Raw genomic sequence first — 26,876 nt, 5'->3', positions numbered from 1 at the left:
CAGGAAAGATAAATACTCTGGCAGACGAACTAAGCAGAAACCTCATGAATTCCCACGAGTGGAAATTGGATCCACAAGTCTTCAACATAACAAGGAAATGGGGATGCCCGGACATAGATCTATTTGCCTCCCCTCACAACTGCCAACTACAGGGATTCTGCACAAGGACTTATCACAAGCAAGCATGGAAAGTGGATGCTCTATCTTTCAGCTGGAGAAATCTAACAGTATGCGCCTTTCTCCCACTGCCTCTCCTCCCCAAGGTACTCCTAAAGGTCAGACAAGAGAAGCCAAAAATGATACCGATTGCCCCAGACTGGCCCCACCAGCACTGCTACCCCAATCCTAAGGAACTTGACTCAATGCCCAGCATGGACATTACCTCACATTCCTCACTTACTGACCCAACAAAATAATCAGATCCTGCACAGCCAACTCAGGACCTTAAATCTGGTAGCATGGCGGATAATGTAGCTTTTCAAAACACACCTCTCTCTAAAGCAGTTATGGCTGTTATCTTGGAGGCCCAGTACCAGAAAATCTTATGCAGAAAAATGGAAGAGATTCTGTGCTTGGAACCAGGCACAAGGAATTGACATGATTGCTTCAAATATACCTCAGCTTTTGCAATACTTAACTGAGATGCTGGACAAAGGCCTATCCTTTTCATCAATTAAGATTCATGCCTCTGCCATTTCAGCTCAATACAATACAGAGCCACCTATTTTTTCTCATCCTTTATTAAGGCAGTACCTCAGAGGAGCCAAAAACTTACGGTCTCTAAGGAGATAAATACCTGCATGGGACCTCAATTATGTCTTGGGAAAACTCACTCTTCCTCCTTTTGAGCCAGCTGCTACAGCTGATATAAAATTTTTATCATGGAAAACAGCTCTGCTCCTAGCAATAACCTCTGCAAGACGAGTGTCAGAGCTACAGGCAGTCATGGCTGTGGAATCTTTATTTTCCATCCAGATAGGGTTTCTCTAAGGACAAACCCCACTTTTATGCCCAAGGTAGTGTCCAGTGTGGCCCTCAACCAAACTATTCACTTGCCTACCTTTTATCCAAACCCACAGAATAAAGGTGAGAAACTTCTGCATTCTTTGGACATACACAGACAGCTGCGCTTCTACTTGGACAGAACCAAAGCTTTCAGAAAAACTGAGCAATTACTGGTGGCATATGCTGCAGGATCACAAGGAAAGGCGATCTCAAAGTAGACTATTTCAAAATGGATAGGTCACTGCATTCGTCTATGCTATTCTCAACATGGCAAATCAGTGCCTAAGGGCATTAGGCCACATTCAACCAGAGCAACAGCCACTTCAGCAGCCTTCCTCAGAGGAGTGCCAACCAAAGACATTTTAGAGGCTGCAACCTGAAGTTCAGTGCATACAAAGCACTACCACTTATCTCTCTACTCCAAATCCAGGGCAGGCTTTGCCACTGCTGTACTGCAGGGCCTCATAGCCACTCCTAATTCTATTTAGTTCCAGCCTCCCAACCTTAGCTTTGGGATTCAACACAATTGTAATGACTGCGACAGTGAAACTCTATGAACATAGTACAGTTGTGTACCTACCGTAAATGTAGACGTTAGAGTGTATTCACTATTGCAGTCCAGGTTACCCACCCACCATCCCCCTTATCTTTGCTGGACCTTATCTGTACTTCTCTATTCTATACAACCTATGTGGTGTATTTGCTTGCAGATGAAGGAAACTTGTTACTTTGTGCATGCATGCTTTATTGACATATTTTAGCCTAGCATTTTGGGGGCACCTGACATCTGGGGCAAGAAAAACTGAAGAAAATGGCGTCTGCTGCATTTTTTATACCCCTGGCGCACTGACGTCCGGGAGGAGGCGACCGCAACAGACGTCGGACCTAGACTTTGGAATTCAGGCCGACTGCGAGTAGCCTGCCAGCAGGATAACCCAATTGTAATGACTGCAACAGTGAATACACTCAAACATCTACATTTATGGTAGGTACACAACTGTACTTTTCGGAGCCTGAGCGCTTGGACCCAATCGCAGCGGAACTGTCGGGACAGAGATCTCCTACGGAATAGTCTATTCCAAGAACTGCTCAGACTTCCTCGGTTCCATTGGAATTTAAGTAGTCTAGGAGCAGACATTCTCCTGTCTGGTCTGGGGAAGGGAGTCTGATCGGACAGCTGTCCGACCAGGTTCTACCTTTCAGGTTCTCAGTGCAGCTGAGCTTGGTGCCTGCATCGACTTCTGAGCCAAATGCTCTGCTTTGGAGTCTGTCTTCTGGTTCTTTGGAGCTTTTGAGCGGATGGCGAGAGTGCTGTCACCTCAGAATGTTCCACTCTCTGGTCTAGGTACTCTTCCCCTCAAAGCTCCAGTGACTGTCTCGGCTCCATCGCTTCCCGCACCCAAGCGTAGAGACCCTAAACCCCAGGAGGCCCCAGCGGGCTAAACCATCTCTTCCAAAACATCTCCAGAGTACCCCTCTGAAGAGGTTGTGCAAGAGAAAGTGCCTAGACTCCCCCAGAGGAGTCTTGTCACATCAATCATGGACCTGGATGACTCGGGAGGGTCCCCACGGTCACCCTCTTAAGGATGTCTCCTTTGCAGACATCCTGGAGATCCTTAAACAGAGAGGTGACTGGAAGCCCATCAACCCTTATGAGGGCGAGTCTGTGTACTTGGAGGCTTTTGGGTCTCGCCTTTCCACCTCTTGGGTGTCTCCACCTTTTGACCAGTTAATGAATGTAATTAGTCAAAAGGCGTGGGGCTCGCCAGATTCAGTGGAACTTGTTCCTAGGAGGCCAAATGTTCATAACAGCACCTTCGGAAAAGGGAGTTCCTTAGCAAAGGTGTCCCGATAGATGCTGTGGTTGTGGTGGCGGCCACAAAGAAGGAATTGTCACAGGATTCCTCATCTGTTCATCTACCGAGCAAAGATTTTCGAACGATGGACAGATATGGAAAGCGTATGTTTTTTTTCAGAGGCATTTACACTTAGATGGCTGAACTACCTGACCCATTTTACTAGATTACAGAGGGATCTCTTGAAAGAACTAGGAGATACCCTTTAAGGTACTGTAGCTTCAGGAGCATCAGATAAGGTTTACTCCCAGCTCACTACCTTAAACTCTGTGGTAAACTCCTCTATGTGACTTATTTATTGTGCGGCTGATGGAGCTAGCAGGGCTGCGGGTACAGGAATTTCCCTGAGGAGACATTCCTGGATGCACTTATTTCACAGAACCCTTCAAGACTTCCACACCCCCTTCAATGGCTCGTCTTTGTTCTGGCCTAAAGTTAGATACCTTGACCAGGAAGGAGGGAACAGGAGGGAAAGACTATCTGGCGTGGGATTCTGTCCCCCCCCCCCCCAACCACTAGACCTTATCCCAAAGGTCAGAAGGGGGGAAAAATGCGGTTCTGTAAGTCCCAAAGAGCCTTCCCAGATGCACATGGTGATGCTTCCACTAGGGGCAGAAGGGCGAAGTAACAGCGGAAGACGCCGACCACGTGGCAGAGGGGGTCCGCAAAACCAGGGCGATAGGCATTCTTTCCTTAGTAGGCCCTTTCAGCGCTCCTGAAAGGAGGGCTGTCTGTCTCTTGAGGCATTTGGGGGTTGTTTGTCATTGTACCTAAATGCCTGGCTAGAAATAAAGGACAAATGGGTACAAACGATCATATCCAGAGGTTATTGCATACCCTTTTCCTCTCCCCTTTAGAAAAAAAAATCAGTCCAAGGTGTTCCACCCATTCAAAGGGATTAATCTCGAGGTACAAAAGTTGCTAGAAAAAAAGTCATCCAAAATGTCCCTGCAGACCAAATTGGATCTGGAACTTACTCTAGGTTCTTTTTAGTTCCAAAAAAGGCAGGGGACTTGGAGGTCCATTCTCAAGCTCAGCAGATTAAACAAGTCTCTCAAGAAGTTCCGTGTGGTGACACTACAGTAGATACTCCCCTTTCTGGGGAAAGACTATTAGATGTGCTCTGTAGATCTCCAGGATGCATACTACCCCAAAAAAATGGACAGGTGATCCAGGAGACATTTTGCCCTTTTGGCTGGGAGCCAGTCGCTACCAGTTTGGAACCCTGCCCTTTGGACTTACTACAGCCCTCGGAGTGTTCACCGAATGCATGGCAGTGGATACAGCTCACTTGAGGCATCTAGGATTCCGTGTGTTTCCATACCTAGACTACTGGCTCTTAACCACCATCACCAAGCAACTAATAACAAAAGCAAGGGAAAAAAACAATCTCTGCTCTCAGCTAGGCATTACAATAAACTTTGAGAAGTCTGCCTTGTTGCTGTTGCAGCATATCGTATTTATAGGTGCAGACATAAACACATGAAAAATGTTGGCCAGATAGGCTGTGTGGACCACCTTACCCTTGTCCACGGCTCTGGAGACTGATTCGAAGAAGTCAGTCAGGTTCAGGAGACACTTCACGAACCCAAACTGCGTGGGGTCTAGTGTTTGAAAGTTGCCAATGTCTATGTAAGCATGCTAATACGTTCCATGGCCTTGCAGATCAGGCTCGTCAGACTGATGGGGCGGTAATTCCTGGGATCCAAGGTTTATCCCCCTTGTGGGATGGGATAACTGTAGCTGTGTGCCACTCAGTGACCACGAAGCCTGAGGTTGAGGCTATAATTAAACATGACACTTGGGTGAGGTACTAGTTCATTTTGTAGTTCATGTAGTACACAGCCTTAGGATGTTGTCTGGTCCCATGGATGCTGTATTCTTAGCTTTGTCCCATGGATGCTGTATTCTTGGCTTTGGAGAGTGCGTTTTTTACCTGTGTGACCGTTATTACTGGAATTTGGCAGTCTTTCAGTATTGAGATGGGCCATTTAGGGGGTGAAGTTTGCACTGAATCGATCTGCCAGGGTATTGGCAATATCCTTGGGATCAGTATATTTAATACCATTCTGTTGTAGCTCAGAGCAGATCTGGGCATTGCCATTTAGATTCTTGACATAGCTATAGAATTCCTTGTGGTTGTCTTTGGAATCTTTGGCAATTTTATTTTCGTAACTAGATTTGGAGGATTTTATGAGGGAACTCAGCTTCTTACTGAGGCTGGTAAGGAGTTTTTTGCATCCTGGGTTTTTTCTCTTTTCAGCAACAGTTTCTTCCTTTTGTTGTAAAGTTTGTTTATGAAAAAGGACCACCTGATTGGCTTCCTTTTTTTTTTTTTTTTTGGAGGAGAGCGTCTTGGTTCTGTTGGGGATGGCACGATTCATGCACGAGTGGATGTGCTTGTACAGTGCCTTAGTGTAGGATTCAGCAGTCGAACTTTGTTCCCATCTGCATGGGTGTCATGAAGTTTGTCACTTCTGACTTGAGTAGTATGAAGTTGGCTTTGGAGAAGTTTTTCTTTTTTTTTTACAGAGGTTTCCTTACTGGGGGTGAGGGGGTGGGATGTGGATGTCAAGGGTGATTAGCTTATGGTCAGACCTGACCAATGAGGGGATGACCATAGGTGTGGAGCATCGCTTTCCCATGTTGGTAATGACCAGGTCTAGGATATTGGAGCCCCTGGTGGGACTAAGGATTAGTTGATCCAGGGCATTGGAATTTATGAATTCCAAGAACCGTTGGGCAAAGTTGTTGGTGCCAGAGTAGATGTCCTTCAAGGATGCATCTGCAGTCATAACAAATGGGTTGTCCTGTCGTCAGGCAGCCCTTCGGTCGGCCGGATTCCAAAGTCTGGGTCCGGCTTCGGCTGATGTCGCACTTCACCCGACATTATCTCTGCTGGTCGGGTATAAAGGCATCAGCCGACGCCATTTTCCTCAGTCTTTCTTGCTGCGCGGCGCCCGAAGCAGAAGCTGTTCGCAAGTGCCGGTCGGTCAGATCCAGAGATAACTACCGAATACTACTTCGAAGACTTCTAAAAAGCTAAGTACCCCGTTGGGGACTCTTTCTTGCCTCAGCCGATGTCAGAAAAAGTCAATAACTGTTTAACTTGTGGGAAACAAATACCTCATAAAGATTTCCACTCTTACTGCCTGCCTTGCTTAGGCCCAGACCACGACGTAGCAGCCTGTTCGGCCTGTGCTTCCTTCAACCGACGAACGCTTAGGCGTCGGTCGGAGTTTGCTGAACAGTTTTTCGGCTCAGATTTTGCGTACATTATGCCGTCGGATCCTCCGACTACCCAAATTGTTAAAAACCGCAAAGAAAAAGACCGATACTCGCGGTCCGCGGTTTCGGCCGAAACCACTGTTAAGCAAGCCGCGAGTGTCTCTTTCGGCCGAAACCGAGAAAACCGGTCAATCTTCAGCCGAATCCATGACTACTACTGAGGCTCCTGCTACCTTAGTTGTGATAAGGACAGACAACACCACAGTCATGTGGTACATCAACAAACAGGGAGGCACTCATTCATACCCCCTATGCAGAATGACTCTGGACCTTTGGAATATGGCTCTGAGATACAACATCCAGTTACAGGCAATATTTGTGCCGGGAAAAGAAAACACCCTAGCAGACATGTTAAGCAGAACCACCTCGGATGCTCACGAATGGATGCTACACCCGGACATCTTCAAGGCCATCACAAAGAAATGGGGAATGCCACAAATAGACCTATTCGCATCCCCACTCAATCACCAGCTCAAAAAATTCTGCACAAGGACATACCACCCACTTGCATGGAAGGTGGACTCTCTATCCTTCAGTTGGAAAGGCCTGACAGCATATGCATTTCCACCTCTTCCTTTGATGCACAAGGTACTACTGAAAATCAATTTGGTTGTATCTTAATATTTTTTTAGTATATTTGGAAAGGTGTAGTGAGAATCTTTGGGCATGGTGGGGGATCTTGCACCTGGAGAATTTCATACGCATTCTGTTGGGCAACTAGCCTGGTGGTGTGAATATCCTTGGTGAATATAGACACTCCTTCACCTTTAGTGTTTCGGTCTTGGTTTGGTGGCTGAAAAGTGTGGTAAGAGTTGTAGCCTGGTATTGCAGGGGGTGCTCTCTGGATCCTTGAACCAAGTCTCAGTTACTGCACAGATATCTATGTTCCCAATTTTTAGGAGTGCCTCGAGTGCATTTTGAGGTTTAGGCTTCTAGCATTGAGTAGCATTTACCTTCAGATTTTGCATGCTTGTACCTGTTATGGTGGTGGATGTTCTTCGTGTTTCACTGTTGCAGTCATTACATTTGGGTAATCCTGTTGGCAGATTGCCCTCAGCCGGCCTGAATTCCAAAGTCTTGGGTCCTGTGTCAGCTGCTGTCGCCCCCTCCCTGACTTCAGGTCGTCAGGGGTATAGAAGAAGTAGCGGACGCAATTTTCTTCAGTCTTTCTTGCCGCGCGGTGCCCAAAGCAGAAGCAGTTCACAAGTGCCGGTCGGCCGACTCCTGAGATTTTCGTGTGTGAGTTTCAGATCCGAAGTCTTCAATAAAGCTCAGTACCCCATTGGGGAAACTTTTTTCTTGCTCCAGACCGATGTCAGAAAAAGTTAATTGTATTTCTTGTGGTAAGCAAATACCCCATAAGGATTTTCATTCTTACTGTATTCTTTGCCTAGGCCCTGATCGCAAAGCGGTTTTGTGCTAGATTTAACCAACGGGCTATTAAGCGTCGGTATGATTTTGCTTTAAACTTTTTTGGATGCCAGTTTAATTATCCTGAAATGTTGTCTGATAGCCATCCGACTACAGGAGTTTACAAAAAACGCAAAGAAAAGGATAGAGAAAAACAACCAAGGCCCAAAACTGACGACAAAGCTTCTCCTAAGCCAGTCGCCAGTTCTCAGTGAGGCGCTTTCGCAGCCCCTGACGCCTGCTACTTTAGAGTCGCAGGCCACTACCGACTCCCACTTGGAGTCTGCCATGCCGCTGGATACTCAAGGTATTGGAGCCTCGGATGCTAATCTCATGGGTCCGGAGCCGCTGAGCAGGTACCGGCTTCTGAGGGTGTATTCGGACCTAAACGTCTTTACATTAAAACAACTTCAGCTTCAAAGACAAAGGCTAAAGCACCTTCTAAAGCAAAGAAACAAACTCGAGCAACATGGACTGGCCTCTATGCCCAAAAAACAGATGCCCAAGATGGCCGAAGACTTGATTACCTTGATCAAGGGTTCCCATCCCCTTCCTGATAAAAGGCCTAGGCAAGACACTGACTATGAATCTTCAGATCAGGTTTCTGTTTCTTCCGATTCCTCTTCTGATCAGGGATATTCTCTTCCCCCCATGAGGATTCTGATGCTGAAAAATCTATTCCTTCAGCATCTCCTCCTGAGGGACTATTCCTTTGGGGAAACCTTGCATACCATGAAGGAGCATTTCCACTGGGAGAGCCAAGATTTTTCAGAACCTAAAAAGGGGCTCAGGGACTTTCTTTTACTACCTCAGCACAGGCCTCTAGCCATTCCACCTGTGTTAGACATTGTAGATGATGTGTTTTCGGAGTCTAGTCTGACTCCTTACCCCCAGCCCTTGTTAAGCCTGACCGACATTACAGGGTTCCTGATTCGCACAAATTTCTTTTTTAAAAACCTACTGCTGACCCAGAAACTATTTCACAGGGTCCAAAGGGAGTTGAGGCTTCCATAGCAAAAAACCCAACCCCCTCTGACAGAGATTCAAGGGCAATGGATAGATGGGGAAAAAGGTTTACACATCTGCAACTTTGGCTGTAAGGGCTTTAAACTGTCAATTTCATATGCTTGCGTATCAGCAACATGTCATGGGAGTGCTTAAACAGAAAATGTTAAGTACTGAATGTGCAGAAAACAAGGAAATGCAGGATTTATTGTATGCAGCAGAACAAGTTGGAAGTCATACTTTGCAATGTGGTTTTGATTCTTTGGAGGCCTCCTGCAGGGCCACAGCTACGGGTTCTGTAATTAGGAGGCATGCTTGGTTAAGTGAACAAAATCTGCCTAATAATGTCAAAGTTAAATTACTAGATGATACTTTTGTTTGGTGTTAAGGCAGAAGAGGTGTTAAAGAAAATGGAGGACAAAGCTAAATCAATGCAAACTAAGATTTTTTACAAGTACAGCCACCTAGGTTTAGTAGACACTGGCCTACAAATAATTGGTCCTTTCCTGTGTCAGACAGACCTCAAAGGGGCAGATCCCAGGCGCAAGGTTCTTACAGACCCAAGCAATAGGGTGCTTCTACCTCCAAAGCTGGAGAAGATAGATCACAAACCTACAGAAAACAGCCTCAATGACTTACCTCTGCCTGCACCAAGCACTTATCTTCTGGCAGCACCCTTGGGGGAAAATTAGCACTTTTTGCTCAAAATTGGCACATCATAGCCCAGGGCAAGTGGGTTCTAAACAGTGTCACAAGGCTACAAGTTCCATTGCCATACTCTGCCAAAGGCAAACGGCTGTCCAGATCTGCCAAAAAATCAATGTGCAGAGGCACAAAAACAAGTCTCATCCCTCATGGACATGGTGGCCATTCAACAAGTACCAGAGCAAGAGCAGGGACCATGATTTTACTCGACTGTTCTTGGTACCCAGAAAGGACAAGGCCCTGAGGCGTATACTGGACCTATCAATTCTGAACACTTTCCTGGATATTCCAAAATTCAAAATGTTGACTTTGCAACAGCTTCTGCCCATGCTGGACAAGAATGCTTGGCTTGTGACTTTGGACCTAAAAGAGGCATACCTGCATGTTCCAATCCGACAACCATGCAGAAGATACCTCGGATTCAAGGCAGGTTCAATGCATTACCAATTCTCTGCACTGCCCTTTGGCTTATCTACTACGCCCAGGGTCTTTACAAAGTGCCTGGCACCAGTAATTGCATTCTGCAGACAAAGAGGAATACAAATATACCCTTACTTGGACGACTGTCTCATTCAAGCAGAGAGCAAGGACATTCTTCTTCCAACATCTTGCATTCGAGAAAAGACTTCTAACATGCCCAGGGTACACGGTTAACAAAAAGAAATCAAAACTAGTACCCTCACAAGAGCTTACATTCCTGGGTGCAAGCTTGAATACAACTGCCCAGATGGCTTATCTCACACCAGACAAACAAAGGCAACTGACTACCTATTTCAAAATGTTGGCAACAGAGACCCAGTTATCTGCAAGAAAAATTCTGCAGGCTTTGGGCTTCATGGCATCCTGCATCGTACTAATTCCATATGCAAGACTGCATATGAGGAAACTTCAATGGTACCTAAAAAGTGTTTGGACTCAACATTCACACAGCCTGGAAATGGACATTAGTCTCATCCCCTGCCTGCAACAGGAGTTTCAATGGTGGGCAAAGGCTTGTCACCAGAACAAGGGACAGCCATTCACATTACCTCCAGCCAGGCAGACGCTAACAACTGATGCATCAGACTATGCCTGGGAAGCCCACATGGCAGGAAGAGGCATTCAGGGCACATGGTCCTCGAACCAAATGCATCTTCATATCAATCAAAAAGAGATGTTAGCTGTGCAAAATGTCCTGACAGCCTTCAAGGACCAACTTCATCCGTGATAACTACTGATAGACAGACAACACCACGGTCATGTGGTACATAAACAAGCAGGGAGGCACACGTTCTTACCCCCTTTGCAGACTAGCCATGACTTTGTGGGACACAGCATCGACTTACCAAGTACATCTGCCGGCACAATTCCTGCCAGGAAGGAAAAATACTCTGGCAGACGAACTAAGCAGAAACCTCATGGATCCCCACGAGTGGCACCTGGATCCACAAGTCTTCAGCATAACAAGGAAATGGGGATGCCCGGACATAGATCTATTTGCCTCCCTTCACAACTACCAACTAAAAAGATTCTGCACAAGGATTTATCAGACAAGCATGGAAAGTGGACGCCCTGCCTTTCAGCTTGAAAAACCTGTCAGTATATGCATTTCCCCCTTTGCCTCTCCTCCCCAAGGTACTCCTAAAGGTCAGACAGGAGAAGCCAAGGATAATGCCCAGCGTGGACCTTACCTCAGATACCTCATCTACTGTCCCAGCAAAACAATCGGATCCTGCACAGCCATCTCAGGACTTTAAACCTGGCAGCATGGCAGATAATATAGTCCTACAAAACACACCTCTCAGTAAAGCTGTGATGGATGTCATTTTGGAGACCAGAAGGCCTAGTACTAGAAAATCTTATGCTGGAAAATGGAAGAGATTCTGTGCTTGGAACCAGGCACAAGGAACTGATAGAGCTGTACCAAATATTCCTCGGATTTTGCAATACTTAACTGAGATGCTGGACAAAAGTCTATCTTTTTCATCTATTAAAATTCATGCCTCTGCCATTTCAGCTCATTACAGTACAGAGCCACCAATCTTTTCTCATCTTTTACTAAAACAGTACCTCAGAGGAGCCAAAAATTTAAGGCCTCCAAGGAGATAGCCAATGCCTGCATAGGACCTCAACTATGTCTTGGAAAAACTCACCCTGCCTCCTTTTGAGGCAGCTGCTACTGCTAATATAAAGTTTTTATCCTGGAAAACAGCTCTGCTCCTAGCGAGTTTCAGAGCTTCAGGCACTCATGGCTGTGGAACCTTTTATCATTTTTTATCCAGACAGGGTCTCTCTGAGGACAAACCCAACATTTATGCCTAAGGTGGTGTCCAGTGTGGCTCTTAACCAAACTGTTCATCTGCCAACTTTTTATCCAAATCCACAGAACAAGGGGTAGAGAATTCTGCATTCTTTGGACGTACACAACTTGGATTCTACTTGGACAGAACCAAAGTTTTCAGAAAGGCAGAACACAATTACTAGGGGCATAATGCTGCAGGATCACAAGGAAAGGCTTTCTCAAAGCAGACTATTTCAAAGTGAATAGGCCACTGCATTCTTTTCTGCTACTTGCACCATGGCAAGCCAGAGCCGAAGGGCATTAGGCCACATTCAGCCAGAGCTGCAGCCCCTTCAGCAGCCTTTCTCAGGGGAGTACCAACCAAGGACATTTTAGAGGCTGCTACTTGGAGTTCAGTGCACACCTTTAGAAAGCACCATCATCTGCCACTCTACTCTAAATCCAGGGCAGGCTTTGCCACTGCAGTTCTGCAGGGCCTCATAGCCGCTCCTAATGCTGTTTTGCTCCAGCCTCCCATCCATAGCTTTGGGACTCTACCCATATGTAATGACTGCAACAGAGAAACACGAAGAACATAGTACAGTTGTGTACACTTACCATAAATGTAGATGTTAGTGTATTCACTGTTGTAGTCCAGGTTATCCACCCGCCATCCCCCTTCTCTTGGAACCTATGTGGTGTATTTGCTTGTAGATGAAGGTCAAGTTTATATTGGTGCATGTGTTTATATGTATATAAATTTTGGCTACCCTTTTATGGGGCACCTGACATCTAGGGCAAGAAAAACTAAAGAAAATGGCGTTGGCCGCATCTTTTATACCCCTGACGACCTGACGTCAGGGAAGGGGTGACAGCAGCCGACGCAGGACCCAGGACTTTGGAATTCAGGCAGACTGAGGGCAACCTGCCAGCAGGATTACCCAAATGTAATGACTGCAACAGTGAATACACTCTTAACATCAACATTTATGGTAAGCGTACACAACTGTCCTTTTTTCCTTACGTTAGCAAGGAAAATCCTGCAGGCATTGGGGTTCATGGCATCCTGCATTCAACTAATCCCATATGCAAAGCTGCATATGAGGAAATTTACAGTGGTACCTGAAAAGTGTATGGACTCAACACAGGCACAGCCTCGAATCAAGTATACCTCTCATTCCCTGCCATCAAAAAGAGTTCCTATGGTGGGCTCAAGCATGTCAAATAAACAAGGGTCTTCCTTTTGTCTTACCTCCAGCAAACCAAACTATGACAACAGACTCTTCAGACTACGCCTGGGGAGCACACATGGCAGGACAGTGCATACAGGGCAAAAGGTCTGCAAAACAAATGCATCTTCACATCAACCAAAAGGAGATGCTAGCTGTGCAAAATGCACTGACAGCCTTCAAGGACCTCTTGCATCCAGGACAACTACTAATAAGGACAGACAACACCACAGTTATGTGGTACATAAACAAACAGGGAGGAACACGCTCCTACCCTTTATGCAGACAGGCAATGACCTTGTGGAACACAGCATTGACTTACCAAGTACAACTGCAAGCACAATTCCTGCCAGGAAAGGAAAACATTTTGGCAGACGAATTAAGCAGAAATATGTCAGATCCTCACGAGTATTTTCAATGATAACTCAAAGGTGGGGACGCCCAGACATAGAGCTGTTTGCCTCCCCCAACAATTGCCAACTACAGAAATTTTGCACAAGGAGTTACCACTCCCTTGCCTGGAAAGTGGATGCCCTATCATTCAGTTGGACAGCATTGACAGTCTATGCCTTCCCACCACTACCTCTATTGACCAAGGTACTACTGAAAGTCAGATTAGAGAGACCACAAATGATCCTCCTTGCTCTGGACTGGCCATGCCAGCACTGGTACCCATTACTAAGGAACTTGACTCGCAGCCCTCCATGGATCTTGCCTCAATTCCCACTTCTGTTGACCCAGAAAAACTCTCAGATCCTTCACAGCCAGCTCAGGACTTTAAATTTAGCTGCATGGAGAATACCTTGAATTATCAATCAACACTTCTCCCAAAGGACGTCCTGAATGTCATTTTGGAGGCCAGGAGGCCCAGCACCAGAAAAACTTACTCAGACAAATGGAAAAGATTTTGTGCATGGAACCAGGCTAAAGGCCAAAACATTCCTCAAATACTGCAATACTTAACTGACCTGCTACACAAAGGCCTTTCTTTCTCATCCATTAAGATCCATGCTTCAGCCATTTCAGCTCAATATAATACACAGATCCTCCCATTTTCTCCCACCCTTTACTAAGGCAGTTTCTCAGAGGGCTAAGAATATAAGACCCCCCAGAAAACCCCCAACGCCAGCTTGGGACCTCAACTTCGTTTTAGAAAAATTAACACTGCCTCCTTTCGAACCAGCCTTCTCAGCAGAACTACAATACTTGTCATGGAAAACAGCTCTGTTGCTGGCCATTACCTCAGCACGCAGGGTCTCGGAACTACAGGCATTTATGGCAGTGGAACCTTTCATTTTACACCAGGACAGAGTCTCTTTACGAACTAACCCTACCTTTATGCCAAAGGTAGTATCCAGTGTGGCTTTGAATCAGACCATTCATTTACCATTCACAGACAGCTACGTTACTATTTAGATAAGACAAAGACCTTCAGAAAAACTGACCAACTCTTTGTATCCTATGCTGCAGGTTCACAAGGAAAGGCTATTTCAAAACAGACCATCTCCAAGTGGATAGCACACTGTATCCGCTTTTTCTACTCGCACCATGGGAAAACAGTGCCTGTTAATATTAGGTCCCATTCTACCAGGGCTACAGCAACCTCAGCAGCCTTTCTCAGGGGGGCTCCAACCAAGGACATTCTGGAGGCAGCTACTTGGAGTTCAGTGCACACCTTTACCAGGCACTACCACCTTCCATTATACTCAAAAACCAGGGCTGGTTTTGCCACTGCAGTTCTGCAGGGCATCCTAGCTTCACCTAACCCAGTTTAGTACCAGCCACCCATCCATAGCTTTGGGATTCAACCCAAGTGTGATGACTGCAGCAGTGTAACACGATGAACATAGTACAGATGTTCTTCGTTCCCCATTGCTGCAGTCCTTACTATTGGGTATAGTCCGCATCCAGTCGGCCCGAATACCAGAGTATAAGGCTGACGTCGGTCAAGGCGCATTAGACTGACGTCAGTACGTCAGGGTACTAATGCGCATGACCGACGTCATATCCTCAGTCTTTTTTGCCGCATGGTCCGATGCAGAAGCAGTTTTGCGAGTGCAGGTTGGCGTTCTGAAATATTTCCGAAACCGGAGTTTCAGACCGAAACAGAGTTGGCTAAGTACCCGTGGGAACATTTTGGTTTTTCTTGCCTCAGTATTTTACCGGATGTCAGAAAAAGTGAATAACTGTATTTCTTGTGGGAAACAGATACCTCATAGGGATTACCATACCTTGTGTATACCTTGTTTAGGGCCTGAGCACGACGTTGTTGGTTGCCGCTCTTGTGCTAGGTTTAACAAACGCACTATTAAGAGGAGGTTAGACTGTGCCAGGTTAGTGTTTGGGAAGCGTTGCAATTATAAAATGCCGTCGGATGCTCCGGCCGCTTCCAAGAAGCGCAAGGACAAAACAGCGAAACCTAGGGTTGATGAACCGGCAGTCCCGGACGCCGGTTCTTTAGAAGGCTCAGTGGAGCCAGAGGTTTTGCCAGGAGTTTCCATGGAGTCCCAGGCAGAAACTTTACTGTTACAGGATGTGCCTTCTCAGGAGGTAGGCCAGGCTGAGGGGGCTTCTCAGGTGACTGTTCTTCCCTCTCTTCCCAAGGTAGTTAGAGCCTCTCCTTCTGTTGCCAAAACTTCTTTGAGAGGTAGGCCTAGTTCAGCTTCAGTGGGGGCTTCTCCTAGCATTTCGGGTTCTGTACCTAAGAAACATATGCTTAAAATGGCAGAAGATTTGATTACTATGATTAGAGGTTCTATGCCCCCGCCTGATAAGAGGCCTAGGGTGGAACAGGAGTTTGATAGTTTTGAACAGTGTTCAGAGGCTTCAGAGTCTTCTGCGGAAGACTTGCAGGAGTATCCTACTTATTCTGATTCTGATGTGGATGATTCCACTCCTACAGCTTCTCCTCCTGAGGATTTCTCATTTTCAGAGACTCTGCATTCCATGAGGGAGCACTTTAAATGGGAAGGCCAGGATTACTCTGATTCCAGGAAAAGGCTTAGGGAATTCTTGTTTTTACCCCAGCATAGGCCCTTAGCTATTCCTCCTGTGTTGAATGTGGTGGAAGATGTTTTGCAGAGGCTTCCTGAACCCTGACTCTTTGCCTCCTGCTCCTGTTAAGCCTGATAGGTATTATAGGGTGCCCAAGCTCATAAGTATTTGTTTAAGAGTCCTAGGGCGGACCCAGAAACTATTTCTCAAGGGCCTAAAGGTGTTAAAGCTTCTGTGATTAAAAATCCTGTTCCCACTGATAAGGAGGCAAGGGCTTTGGATAGGTGGGGAAAGAAAGTGTATACTTCTTCCACTCTAGCCATGAGAGCATTGAATTGTCAGTTTCACATGCTAAAATATCAGAATTATCTCCTTTCACAATTGAAATCTAAGGTGGATGCTTTGGCGGAAGGTATTGAGTGCAAAGAGTTGCTGGATTTGGTTCATGTGTCTGAACAAGTGGGTAAGCATTCTTTGCAATGTGGTTTTGATGCTGTACAGGCCTCCTCGAGGGTGGCTGCTACTAGTTCTGTTCTTCGCAGGCATGCCTGGTTGAAGGATCAGAATTTAGCTGAGCATGTTAAGACAAGGATTTTGGATGCTCCTTTACAGTCTGATGTGTTGTTTGGATCGCCTGTGGAAGCAGTTTTAAAGAAAATGGAGGACAAAGCTAAGTCTATGCAAACTGTTAAAGATTTTTGCAGGTGCAGCCACCAAGTTTAGTAGAAATTGGCCTGCTAAGGGGTGGACATATCCTGCTTATGATTCCCAGTCTAGGGGTAGGTCTAGACGTGGTAGGGGCAGGGCTCAAGGTTCTTTAGGCCTAGAACAGGGAGTTCACCTGCTCAGACTTCTGGTGAGGGCAGGGGTCAGTCCTTTCAGTAAACAGACCCAATGACCTGTCTTTTCAGCTGCCAGTAGATTCCGTCTGGCAGCTCCTTTGGGAGGAAGACTGTCTCTTTTCAAAGAAAATTGGGATTTAATTACTCAAGACAAATGGGTGTTGGATATCATTCACCACGGTTACAGATTTTATTTCCATACAATGCCCCTTTCAAAGGCATGCCAGACGTTCCTCCTCCACAAAGAAAAGAGGCTCACAAGCAAGTTTCTCAGTTACTCCAGATAGGGGCCATTCAGCCAGTCCCTGTATCAGAAAGGGGCCTAGGATTTTATTCTCGCCTGTTCCTAGTACCAAAGAAGGGGAACACGTGGAGACCAATTTTGGATTTATCTCTCCTCAACACTTTTCTGGACATTCCCAAGTTCAAGATGTTGACGTTACAACAGCTTTTACCTCTGCTGGGCAAAGATCACTGGATGGTAACTTTAGATCTCAAGGAAGCTTACCTTCATGTGCCTATAAGGCTAAGTTGCAGGAAGTATCTGCGGTTTCGAGCTGGAAATTCTCATTATCAGTTCTCTGCATTGCCCTTTGGCTTATCTACTGCCCAGAGTATTCACAAAGGTTCTGGCTCCAGTGATAGCTTACTTCAGGCTTCAAGGAATTCAAATCTATCCTTACTTGGACGACTGCCTGATTCTGGCTCAAGAAAAGGAAGACCTTCTACAGCATCTGGAACATGTTATAGCAGTGCTAAGATGCCTAGGGTATTCTGTGAACGAAATAAAGTCCAGTCTAGTACCCACTCAAGACATGTGCTTTCTGGGTGTGAGACTGAATACAGCAGCCCAGATGGCCTTTTAACCCCGGACAAACAAAAGAGTCTATCACTTTACTTCCATCAACTATCTCATCAGTCCGTGCTGACTGCAAGGACAGTCCTTCAAGCATTAGGGTTCATGGCATCTTGTATTCTGGTGCTTCCCAATGCCAAACTGCATATGAGGAAGCTACAATGGTATCTCAAAATGTATGGACACAGCACTGCCAGGATTTGGACACTGTCATTCAAATAATACCTTGCCTTCAAAAAGAATTTTTGTGGTGGGCTCAGGAATGTCACTTAAACAAGGGACTCTCTGTGACCCGGCCAGAGGCGAGTCAGGTTTTAACGACAGATGCCTCGGACATTGCTTGGGGAGCTCATCTAAATGGAAAGTGGATACAAGACAAGTGGCCTGCCAGACTACAGCATCTACATATCAACATGAAGGAGATGTTAGCAGTCCAGTTTGCATTAATGGCTTTCAAGGAGTTACTTCTTCCAGGGCAGGTGTTGATTCTAACAGACAACACAACTGTCATGTGGTACATCAACAAGCAAGGGGAACACATTCTTATCCTCTATGCAGGCAAGCAATGATTTTATGGGAGACTGCGCTAAGCTTGCAACTAACTCTTCAGGCAAGGTTTCTGCCGGAGCACAGAACTCCTTAGCAGATGTGTTAAGCAGACAAATCATGGATCCCCACGAGTGGAAACTGGATCTTCATGTATTTCAAAATTGACAGTGTCATGGGGAACTCCAGACATAGATCTGTTCGCTTCTCCACTAAACCACCAGCTGCCACAGTATTGCACAAAGGGGTTTCATCACACAGCTTGGAAAGTGGATGCTCTGTCTTTCAGTTGGAAAAACCTTCATGTGTATGCCTTTCCTCCTCTGCCTCTTCTTCCAAAGGTACTATTAAAGGTCAGACAAGACAGGCCAAGGATGATTTTGATAGCTCCAGATTGGCCTCGCGAACACTGGTACCCACTACTACGGAGTCTGGTAAGGAAGCCTCCATGGCCTTTACCTCTGATTCCTCATCTGTTATCTCAGAAGGATGGTCATCTGCTCAATGTCAAGCTTCACTCTCTTCATCTAACAGCCTGGCATATTCTGTGTTGAAACACAGCAGGTCTCAACTTCCTCAACAAGTTTTAAATGTGATTATGGAAGCTAGAAGACCTAGTACAAGGAAAGTGTACGCAGAAAAATGGAAGAGATTTTATTTTGGAGTACAGCAAAGAATTTGCAGGTTTCTGAGCCTAATTTGAGTGTGGCTCTTCAATACCTTACTGAGTTATTGGACAAAGGTTTGTCCTTCTCTTCCATTAAGATTCATGCTGCAGCAATTTCAGCTCACTATGATTGTGACCCACCATTGTTTTCGCATCCTTTGTTCAAGCAGTTTCTTAGAGGGGCAAAGAATATAAGACCCCCACATAGAGCTCCTACTCCTGCTTGGGATCTCAATTTTGTGTCGGAAAAACTTACTCTACCACCTTTTGAGCCTGGCTACTGCTGAATTGAAATACTTGTCATGGAAGACTGCTTTTCTGCTGGCTATTACTTCTGCAAGAAGGGTGTCTGAGTTGCAGGCCCTTATGGCAGTAGAGCCATTTTTGATTTTCCATAAGGATAGGGTATCATTACGTACTAATCCTTCTTTTATGCCTAAGGTGGTTTCTAGTGTGGCTTTAAACCAAACTATTCATTTGCCTACTTTTTATGCAGACCCCCAAAATAAAGGGGAAAAGATTTTGCACACTTTAGATGTACACAGGCAATTGCGTTATTATTTAAGCAGGACTAAGGATTTTAGGCAGTCTCAGCAGTTGTTCGTTTCTTTTGCTTTGAGTTCACAGGGCAAGCCTGTGTCAAAACAAACTATTTCTAGGTGGATTGGCTTTTGCATTGCATTTTGTTATTCCCATCATGGCAAGGAGATTCCAGCTGGGATTAGGCCTCATTCCACTAGGGCTACTGCCACTTCAACAGCATTTCTAACGGGGGTGGCAACTAAGGATATTTTGGAAGCAGCTACTTGGAGTTCAGTGCATACTTTCTCTAAGCATTATCACCTTCCTATCTACTCTAAGTCTAGGGCTGGTTTTGCCACAGCTGTTTTGCAAGGCATGTTGTCAGCTCCTGCTTCTTTATGATATGCCAGCCTCCCTTACCTCTGCTTTGGGATTCTACCCAATAGTAAGGACTGCAGCAATGGGGAACGAAGAACATAGTACAGTTTTGTACCTACCATAAATGTAGATGTTCGAGGATCCCATTGCTGCAGTCCAATTTACCCTCCCTCCTTCCCCTCTGTGTTTACGGGTGGTTGTGTAGGTGAGGTTACATGCTTATATTTTTTGTATATATTCTTGTATATATTGTACATGTTTTTGGTGCAGGTATTTTGGGCCTTGTCTTTTTAGGGTCTTCTGACATCTGGGGCAAGAAAAGACTGAGGATATGACGTCGGTCATGCGCATTAGTACCCTGGCGCACTGGACGCCAGTCTAATGCGCCTTGACCGACGTCAGCCTTATACTCTGGTATTCGGGCCGACTGGATGCGGACTATACCCAATAGTAAGGACTGCAGCAATGGGATCCTCGAACATCTACATTTATGGTAGGTACAAAACTGTACTTTTTGTACCTACCATAAATGTAGATGTTAGAGTGTATATACTGCTGCAGTCCCGGTTACCCTCCCACCATCCCCTCTACATACCAGGGTGTTACTTATTACTCCATGTACATCAATCAATTGGATGCATGCCTGTATGGTGTATTTGCTAACAGCTAGTACTATTGTTTATCTATTAAGGTATTTTTGCATAGTTATTGTATTGCCTTCCTAGTTGGGGGCACCTGACATCTGGGGCAAGAAAAACTGAAGAAAATGGCGTTGGCTGCCTCTTTTATACCCCTGTCACACTGACGTCAGGGAAGAAGCGATGACAACCGACGCCGGACCAAGACTTTGGGATTCGGCCGACTGCGGGACCGCCTGACTGCAGGATAACCCAAGTGTGATGACTGCAGCAGTATATGCACTCTAACATCTACATTTATGGTAGGTACAAAACTGTACTTTTCTGGGTTTAAGAAGTGTGACTCATGCTGTCAGAAAATGTCTCTGACAGATGGGCACACTTCTTGCGTCTATTGTTTAGCCGCTGTGCACCTGCAGGACTCTTGTTCTATTTGCCATGCCTTTAGTCCAAGAGTCCTGCAGGAGTGTAAGAATAAGCTGATTCTTAAGGGTCTTTTAAAACCCCAGGATTCACCGGCCAAGAGCTAACAGCCAGTGAAATCCCCTAAATACACTAAGCCGTCGGCTCCAAGTTCGGAGCAGTCTTCGGTTCAGGATTTACCTTCTACGTCAGGTCGGCTGGCACCGACGAGACAATCTCCCTGTCTGCTCCATAAGAGACTTCGGAGCCATCGCGGAGCCACAAGAGGGTGAGGTCCCCTTCCCTAGAGTCTGTGCATTCGGCTCCTCTGTCTCCTTTACTTCAGAGCGAGCGTAGTCACTGATCCTCTCACTCCTCTCGATCCTCTAGGCTTTTGGATCATGATGTGGAGAGAGTGGTCAGTAGGTTGCTAAAGTCGCAGGTACTAGCTAAATTGTTGTCCAGCCCATCTCAACAGGCATCGGCTTCGTCCACTTCTCTCGATTTTTCTCCTCCGACTCCAATGAGTTCGGAGCCGGAGTTCGTTTGGGTTAGAGTAGTGGAACAGTCGGCTCCGATAACTCCTATCTCCTTCGGTTCCGATGTCTGCTCCGATTTCCTCGGTGGTACCTTCCATCGAGGGATCTGGGTGCCAGTGCTCCCTCATCTGCTCCGAGGGGGCGAGTGGCATCGGACCCTTTATGTTCATCGTGCATACAGCTGCAGTCATAACAGATGGGTTCTCCTGCCGTCAGGCGGGTCCTCGGTCGGCCGAATTCCAAAGTCTAGGTCCGGCGTCGGTTGTCGTCGCTTCTTCCCTGACGTCAGAGCGACAGGGGTATAAAGGAACCAGCAGACGCCATTTTCTTCAGTCTTTCTTGCCGCGCGGTGCCCAAAGCAGAAGCAGTTCGCAAGTGCCGGTCGGCCAGCTCCTGAGATTACGAAAATTTGGAAACCGAAGTCTTCTTAAAAGCTAAGTACCCGTTGAAACTTTTCTTGCCTCAGACCGATGTCAGACAAAGTTAATAATTGTATTTCTTGTGGGAAGCAAATACCGCATAAGGATTTCCATTCCCTCTGCATACCTTGTTTAGGCCCAGACCACGATGTCTGTCTGTCGCTTTTGTGCTACATTCAACAAACGCACTATCAAGCGTCGGGCAGAGTTCGCCCAGCATTATTTTGGGAAAGCATTTAACTATACTACGTCGTCTGATACTCCGACTCTGTTTTTGTCTAAAAAACACAAAGGCAAGGACCGACACACGAGGTCCACGGCCTCTACAGACACCACGCCAAAGCCGACTACACGTGGTCCGGTTCTCAGCGAGGCGCCTACGCAGCCCCTGACTACCGACGACCTGTCTTTGACGGTGTATCCTGTGCCCGAGGTCGCAGGCTCCTTGGCCCACACCCCGACAACAGATACTGAAGCCACTCTTGGTGTTGAAACTCAGAATCTGGACAGGTCCACCTCCACTCAGGGTGTCTTCAGACCTTCCTCTTTCTCCATCAAGGCTTTCACAAAGTCTAAAGCAACCATGCACTCTTAAGAGACCAGCTGCACAGGGCCAATCTCCAGGCCCTATGCCTAAGAAACAAATGCTTAAAATGGCTGAGGATTTAATTACTCTTATCAGAGGTTCTCAGCCCCCTCCGGACAAAAGGCCTAGAGTGGAGGAAGATTCCCCCTCCTCTGATCAGGGCTCCATTATTTCAGAGCACTCTGATGATCAGGAACATTCTTACTCCCCTTTTGAAGACTCTGATGCGGAGGATTACTCATTTGGGGAAACTTTACATACCTTAAGGGAACACTTCCACTGGGAAGGCCAGGATTATTCAGATTCCAAGAAAAGGCTCAGGGAATTTCTCTTGCTTCCTCAGCACAGGCCTCTGGCTATACCTCCTGTCTTGGACATCCTAGATGATGTTTACTCGGAGGCCTGCCTTAACCCGGACTCTCTACCTCCAGCTCCAGTTAAGCCGGACAGGTACTACAGGATCCCTGACTCGCACCAATTTCTATACAAAAACCATGCTGCTGACCCAGAAACCATATCACAGGGCCCCAAGGGAGTTAAGGCCTCCATTGCTAAAAATCCATTGCCTTCCGAGAGAGATTCCAGATCCTTAGAAAGGTGTGGAAAAAAGGTATATACCTCAGCTACCTTATCCATGAGGGCCTTAAACTGTCAGTTTCATATGCTAAAATACCAACAGTTTTTGTTATCACAATTGAAAAGTAAATTGTCACAACCCGAACAACCAGACTTGAAGGAGTTGCAGGATTTGATGCATAGTGCAGAACAAGTGGGTAAGCATACCTTACAATGTGGTTTTGATGCTCTAGAGGCCTCATGTAGAGCTGCTGTTACAGGATCAGTCATACGTAGGCATGCCTGGCTCAAGGAACAAGCCTTGCCTGATCATGTCAAAGCTAAATTACCAGACTCCCCTCTTCAAAAGGATGTACTATTTGGTGCTAATGCTGAGGAGGTATTAAGGAAAATGGAGGAAAAGGCTAAATCAATGCAAACTGTGAAAGAATTTCTACAGGTTCAACCCCCACGTTTTAGTAGAAATTGGCCTTCCAAAAACTGGTCCTTTCCTGCCACAGACAGACCCCAAAGAGGCAGATACAGGCGCCCGAGGGGCAGAGGACAATCCCAAGGATCGTATAGAGGCAGAGAATGGCAAGCTCCTACACAAAGAGGTGGTGAGGACAACTCGCAATCTTTCAGAAAGCAAACCCAATGACTTCCCCTTTGCATGCCAACCAGGTCTCAAATGGCAGCTCCCTTAGGAGGAAAGCTGGCATTATTTTCAAAAAATTGGCACATTGACACAAAGGACAAATGGATCCTGAACATTATAAACAGAGGCTACAAATTCCATTTTCACACCTTTCCAAAAATGAGAGGCATGCCAAACCTGCCACACAATCAAAGGGCAGAGGCACAAAGGCAAATTACAGATCTCATAAACATGAACGCTATTCAAGAGGTACTTTACATCTAACAAGGTCAAGGTTTTTATTCCAGGCTATTTCTGGTGCCAAGGAAGGGAAAAGATTGGAGACCTATTTTGGATCTATCCATCCTAAACACATTTCTACTCGTACCAAAATTCAAGATGCTCACTATACAGTAACTTCTTCCCATGCTGGGCAAGGAGTCTTGGCTGGTAACATTGGACCTCAAGGAGGCATACCTGCATGTCCCTTTCGGACAAAATTGCAGAAGGTACCTCAGATTTCTTGCAGGTTCAACCCATTATCAATTCTCTGCATTGCCCTTTGGCTTGTCTACTGCGCCCAGAGTATTCACGAAATGCCTGGCATCAGTAATTGCCTACTGCAGACTTCAAGGGATACAAATATATCCCTATTTGGACGACTGCCTGATCCAAGCGGACTGCAAGCACATTCTTCTGAAACATCTGGCTTATGTAATAATGTTATTGAACTCTCTGGGATACACAGTCAACAAAAAGAAATCAAGGCTAATACCCTCTTGGAAGATAATTTTCCTGGGTGCCAATTTGGACACAAACACCCAGATGGCCTACCTCACGCCAGAGAAGCAGGGGCAACTAATTCAATACTTCAGAACACTAGCAAATTGCACCAGGCTGACTGCAAGGAAAATCCTGCAGGCTCTGGGATTCATGGCATCTTGCATCTTACTAATCCCATGTGCAAAGCTGCATATGAGGAAACTACATTGGTACCTGAAAAACATATGGTCTCAACACAGCCACAGTTTGGAAACAATAATACCACTAATTCCATGTCTGCAAAAGGAATTTCTGTGGTGGGCTTAAGCATGTCAAACAAACCTAGGTCTTCCATTCAGCAAGCCTCAAGCAAATCAAGTCATCACAACAAACGCCTCAGACTACGCCTGGGGGGCGCACATGACAGACAGGTGCATTCAGGGCAAATGGTCCCAAAATGAAAAGCACCTTCACATCAATCAAAAAGAAATGCTAGCAGTGATAAATGCAATTACAGCTTTCAAGGACCTCCTGCATCCAGGGCAATTATTGATAAGAACAGACAACACCACAGTAATGTGGTACATAAACAAACAAGGAGGAACACATTCATACCCCCTGTGCAGGCTAACCATGTCACTTTGGAACTTTGCTCTGGAATGGCAAATCGAACTTCAAGCACAGTACTTGCCAGGATTGGAAAACACGCTGGCAGACAATCTAAGCAAAAATATGACAGACCCACACGAATGGAAGTTGCATCCTCAAGTGTTTACAAAGATAATCGAAGCGTGGGGAAGGCAAGACATGGATCTCTTCGCCTCCCACAGGAATCCTCAATTGAAAAAGTTCTGTTCAAGGACCTTTCATCCAAAGGCCTGGAGAGTGGACGCCCTTTCTTTCAGTTGGGCAGCATGGACAGTTTACGCTTTCCCACCTTTGCCTCTTCTGCCCAAGGTGCTCTTGAAAGCAAGAGCAGACAGACCGAAGATGATACTGATTGCTCCAGACTGGCCAAGACAACACTGGTACCCACTCCTGAGGAGCCTAACACATACTCCTCCCTGGACCCTACCTCTAATGCCTCTTCTACTGACTCGGCACAGCTACAAAACTCTTCACAGTCAGCTGAAAACACTCAATCTGGCTGCATGGAAAATTCCTTAACACCACAACAGACCCTACTCTCCAAAGAGGTGCAGGATGTCATTTTGGAGACCAGAAGGCCATCTACTAGAAAGGCTTACTCCGCAAAATGGAAACGGTTTTGCGCTTGGAATGAGAAAAAAGGCCAGGATCCTAGAAAACTGAATTTGCCTCCGATATTACAGTATCTAGCTGAGCTGTTGAACAGTGGACTTTCATTTTCCTCCATCAAAATTCATGCCTCAGCCATTTCTGCAGAATACAACACTGATCCACCCTTATTCTCTCACCCACACTTAAGACCGCTGCTCAGAGGGGCTAAGAATATAAGACCTCCAAGGAAACCACCAATACCAGCCTGGGATCTTAATTACATTCTTTGTCCTGGAAAACAGCTTTCCTTCTGGCCATTACCTCAGCTCGTAGGGTTTCGGAACTACAAGCCCTCATGGCTGTGCAGCCCTTTCTCATCTTCCATCAGGACAGGGTTTCCCTACGAACCAACCCGTCATTTATGCCTAAGGTAGGATCCAGGGTAGCTTTAAATCAGGCCATACACTTGCCTACCTTTTACCCCAATCCTCAAAACAAAGGGGAAAGGCTGCTACATTCCTTAGACATCCATAGACAGCTACATTATTATTTGGACAGAACAAAGCCTTTCAGGAAATCAGAACAACTTTTTGTGTCCTATGCTGTAGGAGCTCAAGGGAAGCAAATTTCCAAACAGACAATTTCAAAATGGATAGGCCACTGCATACAGTTTTGTTACTCCTTTCATGGAAAATCTGTTCCTACAGGCATCAGATCCCACTCCACAAGGGCCACAGCTACCTCTACAGTCTTCCTCAGAGGAGTCCCTACCAAAGATATTTTGGAGGCAGCCACTTGGAGTTCTGTGCATACCTTCACAAAACACTACCACCTGCCTTTATACTCCAAAACTAGAGCAGGCTTTGCCACTGCTGTGTTGCAGGGCATTCTGGCTCCTCCCAGTTCCACCTAGTGCCTACCACCCTGTGCGTAGCTTTGGGGTTCTACCCATCTGTGATTACTGCAGCTGTATGCACGATGAACATAGTACAGTTTTGTACCTACCATAAATGTAGATGTTAGAGTGCTAATACAGCTGCAGTACAGGTTTCCCTCCCTCCTTCCCCTCTTGGTAAAGGCCTAGTGGCTAACACCTCCTCATACAACCTGATTGGGTTATCCTTCTATGGTGTATTTGCTTGCAACTACTGTTTTTTGATTATATTGCTTTGCATGATTATATATATAATTTATGCATTGCCTTCCTTCTGGGGGCACCTGACATCTGGGGCAAGAAAGACTGAAGAAAATGGTGTCGGCTGTGTCTTGTATACCCCTGTCGCACTGACGTCAGGAAAGAAAGCAACAACAACCGACGCCGGACCTAGACTTTGGAATTCGGCCGACCGAGGACCCGCCTGACGGCAGAAAACCCATCTGGGATTACTGCAGCTGTATTAGCACTCTAACATCTACATTTATGGTAGGTACAAAACTGTACTTTTTGTACCTACCATAAATGTAGATGTTAGAGTGCTAATACAGCTGCAGTCCAGGTTTCCCTCCCTCCTTCCCCGCTTGGGACAGGCCTATAGG

At 46.1% G+C, this 26,876-nt stretch overlaps 1 protein-coding gene across 1 annotated transcript in view; it reads left to right on the top strand.

Moving 5' to 3' along the window:
- The window catches only part of LOC122793180 (RNA binding motif protein, X-linked-like-1), a gene marked incomplete in the record, with an annotated part of 533,482 nt that overhangs the window by 223,013 nt on the left and 283,593 nt on the right, over positions 1–26,876 (top strand).

Source organism: Protopterus annectens, chromosome 2.part0 (assembly GCF_019279795.1).
Source record: "Protopterus annectens isolate FY-2018-M chromosome 2.part0, PAN1.0, whole genome shotgun sequence".
Taxonomy (NCBI): domain Eukaryota; kingdom Metazoa; phylum Chordata; order Ceratodontiformes; family Protopteridae; genus Protopterus; species Protopterus annectens.
Note: the sequence above shows the minus strand (reverse complement) of the source record. Positions and strands in the feature narration are given on the sequence as shown.